Below are 10,957 nucleotides of genomic sequence, written 5' to 3'. Positions count from 1 at the left end.
AACCCCAAAAAAGATTACTAAAAAATACCTTATAATTAAGATGTTAAAAATCAAAGACAAAGAGAGAATTTTGAAAGCAGCAAGAAAAAAAAATGACTTGTAATACACAAAGGACCCTCATCCATGAGGCTTTCATTCTGTTTCTCAGCAAAAGCTTTGTAAGCCAACAGGCAGTGAGAAGGTATATTCAAAGCATTGGGGAAAAAAAATAACAACAAAAACAAAAACCTGCCAACTAAGAATGCCATACCTGGCAAAACTGTCCTTCAGAAATGGAAAGAAAAATACATTTCCATATAAACAAAAGCTAAGGGAGTTAGAAAGCTCATCACCTTATAAGAAATGCTAAAAGAGTTTCTTGAATTTGGAATGAAATGACAGTAAAATATAAAAAGTAAAAATTCACTGGTAGAGATAAATAAAAGTCAAATTCAGAAAACTCTAATACTCTAAGGGTGGTGAGTGAATCACCTACTTCTAGTATAAAAGTTAAAAGGCAACAGCACTAAAAATAACTGGCTACAATAGCTTGTTAGTGGTTGCAAAACCTAAAAAGATGTCAAGTATGATGTCAATAGCATAAAATATAAGTGAAGAGAAGGAAGAGGCCAGAGTTGAAGGTAAACGGTTATCAGTTTAAAACAGACTATTATAAGATGTTTTATGTAAGTTTCATGACAACTACAAAGAAAACAAAACCTCTCTGAGATACACAAAAGATAATGGGAAATTGAAGCATACCACTTCAAAATGGATTATAAAGGAAAACAACCGGACAAGAAGAAAGAAAAGGACTAGGAAAAAAAAAAAAAAAAACATCAAAATGGCAATTGCAAGTCTCTAGCTACTACTATTTACATTAAGCATAAAGTTGATTAAAGTTATCCAATTAAACAAAACAAAACCAAATCTAACAATATGGCACCTGTAATTGACCCACGTTAGCTCTAATGACACACAGAGTGAAAATGAAGGGAAGGAAGATAGCTTCCATGTAAATGGCAGTCAAAAAAGCACTTATTTCAGGCAAACATACTAAGTCAAAACTGGTTACAAGAGAGAAAGAAGGTTCCTATATAACGGTAAATGGATAAATTCGTGGAAAATATAAAAATTATAAATATATATGCATCCAACATTACAGAACTTAAATATATAAGGCAAATAAAACTGAAGGGAGAAATTGACAGCAATTCAACAACTTGAATACCACAAGTTCATCAATAGACAAACTATCACGAACATCCCCCCAAAGAAACAAATTAATAAGGAAACACTGGACCTGAATTATATTTTAGACCAAATGAACTCAACAGACATCTGCAGAATATTGCTTCTGACAACAGAATACATATTTTTTCTCAAGTACACATGGAACATTCTCCAAGACAGATCATATAGTGAGGCACAAAACAAGTCTTAAAAAATTTGAGAAGATTTAAATCATACAAAGCATTTTTCTGACCATAGTGGCATCAAACTTATAAACACAGGAGAAAAAGTGGAAAATTCACAAATATGTCAGAGTTCAACATGTTTATGATCAGTGGGTCAAGGAAGCAATCAAAAGGGAAATTAAAAATTATCTTAAGAAAACAAAAATGGAAATACAACATAACGAAAATTATGCGATGTAGTAAAAAGCAGTTCGAAGAGGGGATTTTATAGTGATAAATTCTTACACTGAGAAAAAAAGATCTTCAAAAATAACACTATACCTCAAGGAAATATAAAAAGAAAAAATAAAGCTCAAGTTTAGAAGAAAGGAAAAAACCTATGCAAGAGTAGGAGAAATGGAATGAAGAGTAAAAAGGGAATAGAAAAAGTCAACAAAAGAGTGGGTATTTTGAAAAAAATTAAAAATGGACAAACTTGGGTAAACAAAGAAAAAAGAGAACTCAATGAAATTATAAATGAAAAGAAAGACACAAAATAGACATTATAGCTGAAACCATACAAAGAATCATAAAAAGACCACTATAAAAATGATGTGTCAAATACCTTCTTAAGATGTTGATTGTATTTCCTTTGGATCTATACTGCTTTTTATCATTTAGTAAATGGAGTTTAAAACATAATATTACATTATGCTGAGAATTATATGACATAACGCACATGACCGTCTGCCACATGTCACAGGAGATGCCTCATAAACGAAGCTATTAATTTTGAAAGTTTTTCTTTTCCAAAGCCTAGTTTACATTTAAGGTTGACAGATTTAGCAAAAAAAATATGGAGGATATCTAGTTAGATTCAAAAACCAGATAAACAACCAACTTTTAGTACAAGTAACTCGTCGTATGGAGCACACTTATACTAAAACATCATTCATTTTATTTGAATTCATTTGATTTGAATTTAATTGTGCCTCCTGTATTTTATCTGGCAACCCTACTTATATGCTATGTTCTCCATGAGACTCTTTCATATTCAAAATTAATGATTTTGATGATATTAATTCCTTCTCTCTTCCCTTCTGTCTATGCTTGAACTTACTCAAAACATTTTATGGTACTTTGCATAGAAGCGTAGGTAAGTCTACTTCCTTGTTTATTTTGCGAACCAATGAAGGATACATCTTATGCCTTATTCATTATTATCCCCCCCTCGGAATGAGCAGTTTCCCTTAACACTACCTGCTCAGACCCCTGTGAGTGACTCTAAAGTAATGAATTAACATTCATTCCTTTTTCCTGCATACGTGATTTTTTTAAAATAGATTCTGGAAAGATATTCATCTTTGAGTACTGACACCCTGCCTCTGCTAGGTAAAAATTTATAAATCGGAATTTACAAAACATGTTAGGAGTTGTAATTTGCACCTCGGAAGGATTCTTTCCATTATAAAAATATTCCTTTAAAACGCTATTCCCTGTTGATGAGCACTGGGTGTTGTATGGAAACCAATTTGACAATAAATTTCATATATTAAAAAAAAATGCTATTCCCTGTTGATTTGAAATTGTTCAATTTATTAAAATTCACTATGCTCTCACTTCCCAAGTTCAGAATAGAGGGAAGCATAGCTAGAATACTTTCCTTTGCCCAGTGATAATTTATTTGCAACATCCACTAAAAAAAAAAAAAAAAATCTAGATGGTTTTCAGTCAAAAAAAAAAAAACAAACCCAAAAGGGTCTCTAAAAATTTTCAGAGGAAAAAAAAAAACCCAAAACCAAGATATATTAGGATGCTTCTCTGAGGTATATTTTTAACTTTTTTTTTTTTTCAATTCCTTAGGATGTCCTTCTTGTGCCATTTTTAAGAAAAAAAGTAAGACCACACATTCCTGTCATAATTCCTGAACAGTCTGACCCCATTTTCTTCCTTTTCTGCACGCACAGATTGCATTTATCTCTCCAGGTACAAAAGTTAAGCAATACCCTGCAAAGAGCTTTTCAATGATTCCCTATTGCCTCTCCTAAGCTCCTCAAGGCCAAAATAGAGTAGGATGACCATACAATTTTTTCAAAAACTAGGACATTTTGAGAAAGTAAAGGGTAATGAAAACAATTAAAATGATGCTCTTACTAAATCACTATGTTGTATGCCCCACGTTATGTCAATTACATCTCAATTTTTTAAATGATTCAATTATTGATAAACTGGTGTTATTATTTTGAACATAAAAATAGCTTTATCCAAATTGTATTTTTATTTTTATTTTTTTTTATTTATTTATTTTTTTAATTTTAATGTTTATTTATTTTTGAGACAGAGAGAGACAGAGCATGAACGGGGGAGGGACAGAGAGAGAGTGAGACACAGAATCCGAAGCAGGTTCCAGGCTCTGAGCTGTCAGCATGGAGCCTGACGCGGGGCTCGAACCCATGGACCGTGAGATCATGACCTGAGCTGAAGTCAGAAGCTCAACCGACTGAGCCACCCAGGCGCCCCTATCCAAATTATATTTTTAAACTAACTTTAAATTTAAAAATGTATCCACAATAAAGCAAATTAAACAAATAAACTTTCCAATATTTAGACACTGAGTAATACAAGAGTAATAATCTTGGAACACGTTCAACATATTATAATCAGTTTTTTAGTCATATCTGTCATTATTAATTGCACATTATTGGTATCTTATCGAGAAAGGCACATTTTTTCCTATACGGTTTTAGTATTGTGTTTCTCATAACATTGCATTCTTCTTACAAGTTGCACTTAATTGAAAAAATATTTTTTTCCTCCTTCAGCTTACTCTCCTCTGAAGACCAAATTCCAAATTGAGAAAATATTATTTATGTAAGTGTTGAGACAATTGGTAAGTTCCAAGCAAACTGTATTAAAAGAAGATAATCTCGGGTCTATGACTTTATAAGAAATATGTTCACAAGATACTTCTGCTTCTATTCAGTGTATCTTTCTTTGAAATATATGTTTATCAAACAAAGCTTGTTGAATGCGTTGCATCTGCGATTTCTTAAACGTCTTACCGAATTAAATATTGAAAAATCACTGGCTTTTTCATTTTACACCTGTACAGAATATAAACTTGACTGCTAAGAATTAGAGTTCGGTCAGATGATTCTTTCTAACAGTCAATACATTTCGAAATGCAATTATAGAATTCCAAAATGAAACCCTCAATATCATTTGGGCTCACAAAATTAAATTTATTCAACTTCTTACTTGCTTTTGTAGCGAGAATGTTCAATGTCTTCTTGTTTGCAAGCTTTATTCTCAATAATTAGAATTTAATAAAACCATAAAAACTGAAGTTTTGGCTCTTAAGGTTGATGTAATTGCTTCTTTAGAACAAAACCAAACAAAAAAAACACCTCAGTTGTTCTCCCTCAATTTTTTAGTGCTCATGAATCATTTTGTTGGTATTGTTTTAAAGGCTCTTCACATTAACTCCTCAAACTTTATATTAAAGACTTATAGAAGTTGAGGTGCCTGGGTGACTCAGTTGTTTAAGAGTCTGGCTCTTGATTTCGGCTCAGATCATGATCTCACAGTTCGTGAATGCGAGCCCTGCATTAGGCTCTGAACTGACAGGATGGAGCCTGCTTGAGATTCTCTCTCTCTCTCTCTCTCTCTCTCTCTCTCTCTCTGCCCCTCTCCCCATGCATTCTCTACCTCTCCTTCTCTCTCTCAAAATAAACTTTAAAAAAAAGACATAAATATAAGAAACAACAAATATGTGTGATTTCAACGATATAGTGAAAATAACTACAAAGCACTTACCACTGCCTGACTCTTACAAATATAAATATGCTAAAGTTCTTCCCCCCTCCCCCCAAATCTCCTAATTTTCCTCTATAAGCCAATGAAGGCAATTAAGTGACAGAATTATATACATCTATCCATGTTTTGGTCTGAGGAATTTCAGGGATTGAGTAAAACTGAAATATCTTTGGGTGCATATAGATTAGAATGAGACTTGAATAGTGTTCATAATGCCAAACTATGTTTAAAGCTAAAACTAATCATAGATATCATGCAAACCCACATTTTATAGAGGAGGATGAGAATTGGAATAGCTTAAAGGAGTTGATTCCTTTCTACCAACAAAATAATGTCGGAAGGCCCATTTAAGGCCCTGGTCTTACAGGTCAAGGAATGAACAACATTCTGCTCATCTCCGCTTTCTCCACTCATTTTTCTGGGCTCAATCCTATCACCTAAGCCACTCGAACTCTGAAACTGTAAAAACTCTGATCTCCTCTTCCTTTATTTTCCAACTCCAAATACCATATTTGTGTTTTAATGTGATTGAAACCTTTTGCCCTACACGGCTTCCCCCACGTCCTCTCGCTGGAGGTCCATGCCCAAGGTGCGTAGCTGACAAGGATTATCCGCAAAGGTCTACACTACGACAGCATATCCAGCGGCTTACCTTTTTTTAAACCACAAATTTGCTTGAGACTCCTTACTCGTGGAAGAAGGACCCTTCTTCCGCAGGGTAGATCATAGCTTATTCACAGCTTGTCTTCTTTTTTTTTTTATAGCTCCGTGAGTTTGACATAAACCCAATATTCTAGCCAGTGTATCTCCATGTCTTTACTTAGTTTACTATAGTTGCTTTTACTTCCCTCCTTTTTTGTTTTGTTACTTTCCTTTTTGTTTCCCCTTTCATCGAAATACCTAAAATGTTCTATCTACCCTCACAGATCCCTCAGTAGTGAGCATCTCGAGAAAACCATTGCATAACCACACTGCTTGTTGCCATTAAAAGTCCCTGGTCTTTCTCAAACACTGACAGACTCCCACAGCCTGACTCTTTTTCTTTTCTGGTAAGTTCGTTCTTCTGTTCCCTCAACCTACTTCTTCAAATTATGTAATCTCTCCAAATGTCCTACCCAGCATTCTCCCTTTCTTATATCAAGTAGACTTTTCTCTGATTTCCTCATACCTGGCAGGGATTTGCATCTGCCCCCTCCTTTTATCCTAGCAGAGGGAGAGAGATCTATTCTTCCCACCGAGACCTGTGCTCTGGATCATTTATTACCTCACCTTCACAAAAAAAGCAACAACAACAACAACCATAACAAACTTACCTTACACATTATCTGCTCTATTAGCTGCTACCCTCTGCCTCCCATTGCCCATTGTTCCTTCTCAGGGGCCCATAAAGATCTTCTTCTGAAAACATAGGCAACAGAGAAACACCCACCACGATCCTCTGGTTCAGTGCCCTACTTCAGCTCCCGTCCTCTCCCTGCTTCACAAATTCTTAAATTTCCAGTGAAACTCTTCCGTTCAACTATCACAATAGGCTCCTTCATTTAAAATCCTTATCATATTTTCCCTCAGTGGCATCTCATGGGCTGATAACCAACCTATCCTACAAATCTCACTTTGGCTCCCATGAAGTCACCGACTCCAGGCCTTTCCATTTAAAATCCTTGTGTGTTCTTAACTAATATTTCAATAAAGCTCATGTTATCATCTCTGTCATCACCTTACTCTAACAGATTAAGAGTCTGCCTCAAATAAGCGAGTACATTTTCTCTAAGGACAGCGACACACATTTACTTACCTATGTCTTTGGTAACTAGCAAACTGTCTTATACGTTATAAGTGTTCAATAAATGAGTGTTCACTCTGGATACAATGAAGGAACCAGATTTACCATTTCTCTGTAAAATTCCTTAAACTTCTCTGTGGGTCTTTCCACCTGTAACATTATTTGGACTGTTTAAGTCTTTTCACATTTGTTATGAGGGTTCAGTAAAATCGCGCATGTGTGCATCGTGCCTGGCAACAACAAGATGCATAACTAATCCTGTTCAGTGTGTGCAATTCCTTCACTCACAACGAAGAGAGGCACAGCCCCATAACAACACCCAGCTTCATACACCTACTGGTCCACACGAGGAGAAGCAACGAGGCGGGGAAGAAGGGGTCATCTCTAAAGTGTAAGGAGGATGAAAATTCTTCGAGACTGTCATCTCGACGTGTTTGCAGAAAAAACAAACCCACTCATACAAAACCAAAGGATCTAACATTTGGTTTGGACACGTATTGAACAACTTTTCTTATAAAACCTCGCCTGTTTTATGGAGCAATCTGGAAAGGACATTAACTATTGATGAGGTATTTAGAGAGCCAGGAAAGTAAGATAAGCTGTTGCTGATAAAAGGTAGCAGCTGAGTACAATGGGTTTCTCCTTCGAGTCAATAAAAAAGCTCGATCACAGAACAACTCAAAAATCCAGATTGATTGGAACCAGATTCACTGTTAAGAAAAACAGCCTCAGTCGGCTGAGCAGCTGGCCACTGTGTATTTTCTTGTGGAACAAGGGAGAGGAGAGGAAATAGCACTGCCCTGGAAATGAGGAAAGTGCCCCCTTGATTTCTCTGGGTCTCCTACTATGTGAAATACTGAGATTGTACCACACGTGAAATACTGAGATTGTACCGCACAATTCCAAGACCCCTTACAGCTCTGAAATCGTAACAGGATTGCCACAATGAACCCCTTCCCAAAGTGGAACTCTTAATAAGATTACTGTGATACTCTCCTTCACCTTACTTCATTACCAAGGAAATCAATTACACGGATGTGTGTTTTGCTTAATATCAGAAGAACTTCATTATAAATACTTAGAAATACAGCTTCTACGTCCCACTCATACCAATGACCTGAATCTATGAACCATTTCTCCCCACACTGCTAATAACACAATAATGTAGTTTATACTCGGAATTTGCCAAGAGAGTAGATCTCAAGATCTCACAACACACAGAAGCCTGGAGTAATATTACGTAATGACGGTAATCAATGTATACCTATGTCAAAACATGGCATTAACTACATATAATTTTTGTCGGCCGTTCTCAAAAGAGCTGGAAAAAACAAAACAAAGAATGTACTGCACCCAGGGAGATATTCCCCCTTCTCATAAAGTTTTGCTTATAAACCGACGCTTTTCACATAAGGTTTCAAGGGCCTTATCCAACTTGCCACCAGGCTACCAGGTTCTGTGTAGTATGCTTTGTGATCCAACCAGTAGAATTCAAGTTATGGGCCCACTCCCTCACCTCCTTGGCTATAGAATGCATCTTTGGACTAATGTGATATCACGCAGGCTCACACACAACTGAAAAAAAAAAAAAAAAGGTTCTATTAAGTCCTTGGATCGTGGTGCTGAGGCCCGGAGGATAAGAAAGGCGAAAGCATGCCCAGAATATAGAAAATGCTGGTTCTTCTAAGACAGAAAATGCCTTGTATGAATAACTGGCTGGAAACCTGTTGGTCTTTCTGAAGGATAATACCATAGTGGGGACTCAAGAGTTGTTCTCTGCTCCAGGCCGTTTGGGTATTTGGTGACAATGGTAGCTCATCAGTCTTGGTTAAGTGGGAGTTCATATTCCCGGACCCATATAAAGCCTCTATCTCTGCCTCCACGGCTACTTAATTTATAAGTGCATTGTACTAACACTGGGGTGGTCAAGATGGACTGCCTGAAGTCCAGTAGCTGTGTCATTTTATCCAGCTGGTTGCTGGGATCCCCCGATCTTATGACTTGGCTGGTCTCACGCAATCCAGCCTATGATGGGCATTTACATCTGCACAGTCATTTGATGACTCACGTTCACTCTCTTACTGACAGCAGGAGCCTGACTGCACGCCAAGAGCTGTTTTTCAAATGTGTATAATCCCTGATGCACTTGTCGCGGTCTTGTTCCAAAACCTTAGTAGGGCGCATTATGATTCTCCCATCGGTGCTTATAATAAACTATTCAAAACATCTTTTCCCATGAATGGGGTTGGTACTATCATAGCATCTGCTGGGTCACATGGGTCAAGCATCAGGGCTATTTACACCACAGCCTGCACCTACTGCAAACCTCATCCTCCTTTGAGCTCCTTTCAAAGCTGGCAAATTTTTGTGTCACCCAGTATACGGGTCAAAACAGTACTCCCAGAGAAATGTAATATTCTGCCTCAGAAACTGAGAGTAACAGGGTCTCGTTCCTCCTCGTGAGATGTACAAGGTACAACTAGTTGTCTTTGGATGATATTCTAGCATGTTCCTGGCCCCTGAACTCACTTAAGATTTTACGTATGTGGCAGGCCCTGAAGTATTTTCTCTCTCACCCTTTAGAGAAACTGTTTCCCAAGACTTCCAAAATGCTAGCCATTTCTTGCTCATTTTGTCCAAATAATAGGATTTCACCGATAAAGCACACCCCTTTGTTAAGGAACTACCAAAATAGTCCAGATCCCTTGGGACTATATTGCGGGAGAACTCAGGATGTTTAACAAACCTCTGTGGCAAAATTTAAAATGTATACAATTGCCAGTGATGTGAATGCAAACTGGTTTTAATCTTTTCTGATAGGGACGGAACCCTTTGCCACATCAATGGCTGCAGTGTATGTATCAAAGGTCATTTTAACCCTCTCCAGTCAGGATGCTACATCTGGCACAGGAGCAGTAATTGGAGCTACTAACTACCACCTGGTTGCATCTGCAGGAATCTTCTAGTATTCTCCAGTTTCCCTTTTATTCCCCCAAGTATTGTTGAAATTCATGGAGATATAAGCGAAAACAACTCTTGAATCTGTGAGATCTTTCAAGGTGATACTAATCCCTGCCATGAAACCGGAGATGTGAGGCTGTTTTTCATTTTTTATCATGCTTAAAATAGAGAAGACCAGCGTAGAGGCTTCCATTTGGTCTTTCCTAATATCTCAGCTCTAATCCCAAAGACTAAGCAACGATTTTGGTGCTTGTGCTAATGAACAAGCCTGTTGACTTGGAGATTGTATGAATGACCAAAGGGTGAGCCTAGAATTCAAATGGACACAGTACAAGCCAAACATGGGGAAGGACTTCATTTATGACTTGACCCCATAAATGCTCCCTCTCTAATAGACTGACCCTGATGATATTTTGGTCAACTTTCTTCCTGTGTTCAACAGTGCTGACAAGTTTGGAGGATTCCCCTTCACCTAGTGTCCAGTTAATCAAGTAAAAGGCCATACTCCCTGCAGACAAGGACTTGGAAGCAATGCCAGGTACCCTTGCAATGTTTTATACTCCCTCTCTTCCTGGTGACTTAGTCTCTTTAATCTGAGTCTGAAAGCTCAAATTTTGACACGGAGAAAGGCATATTAAGTTTTTATTGGGGTAATGGCCTTCAGCCTCTTGACTACTCTTGATTTCTTTCGATTGTACAGATTGACTTGTATTTTTTGATTGCCCATATATTTTGTGCCTTATTTTATTAACCATCTCTAACTCTTTGAAGGTCAGGCCACTCAATTCTGCCACTCATTGTGATAACTGTGACCACCAGTCTTCTGATGATGAGTGATAGGTCCTGTCCTCTATTGCTGTGGTGGTCCCATCACACCCATTGTCGATAGTTGTTCTACGGAAGAATCTCCTACCATCAATCCTGGCATGCAGAGCAAAACCACCACTGAATTTCTACGTGATTCTATTTTCCCTCTTGCCAGAGCATTAGACAGGGTCCCAAGTAAACTGGGATTACATTA

This window comes from Panthera leo, chromosome A3 (assembly GCF_018350215.1).
Source record: "Panthera leo isolate Ple1 chromosome A3, P.leo_Ple1_pat1.1, whole genome shotgun sequence".
NCBI classification, from domain to species: domain Eukaryota; kingdom Metazoa; phylum Chordata; class Mammalia; order Carnivora; family Felidae; genus Panthera; species Panthera leo.
This window is presented reverse-complemented; position numbering follows the sequence as displayed.